This window comes from Bison bison, unplaced genomic scaffold (assembly GCF_000754665.1).
Source record: "Bison bison bison isolate TAMUID 2011002044 unplaced genomic scaffold, Bison_UMD1.0 scf7180017864375, whole genome shotgun sequence".
NCBI lineage: Eukaryota > Metazoa > Chordata > Mammalia > Artiodactyla > Bovidae > Bison > Bison bison.
Window position 1 is genome coordinate 1,000,137 of NW_011494947.1, and position 573 is coordinate 1,000,709.

Below are 573 nucleotides of genomic sequence, written 5' to 3' on the forward strand. Positions count from 1 at the left end.
GGGGGAGACGGACGGCCTGAGCTCCCCTTTGGCACAGAAGAGATGAGAAGACGCTGGAATCTAAATAAAGAAAGGGCTTAAAAAAAAAAAATCCAAACTGCACGCTTCTTCCAGGCGACTGGTGGCCGAGGGCAGCGGGGTCAGTACCGCGGTTAGCAGCGGGCCCGAGCCGAGCTACCAGCCGAGGGATCGGGGCGCACCTGGCGGCGTCAGCACCGCGGATAGCGGCGGCGGCGGCCTTCGGCGCATGACGCTCCACCTGGCCGGGGAGGTCTTCTCTCCACGCTCCCACCGCTCCGGGGGCCCCGTCAGCACCGTGGACAGCGCCTCCCTACTCCGCGGTTGCCGCTCTCCGCCCGTCCTCCGCGCGCGCCTTCGCCTCCCCCCCTTCCTTTAAAAAATGAACTTGTGTCACTTTTACTTTGGGGCTGGGTTTTTTTTTTTTCGTTTCTTCTTCTTTTTTTTTTTTCCGTTGTGTTGTGTGTGTGTGTGTGTGTGTGTGTGTGTTTTTAAGGGGACTCGCCCACGTGTCCCCGGAGTGATGACGCTGATTGGCTCTGGCCGATTTTGGGG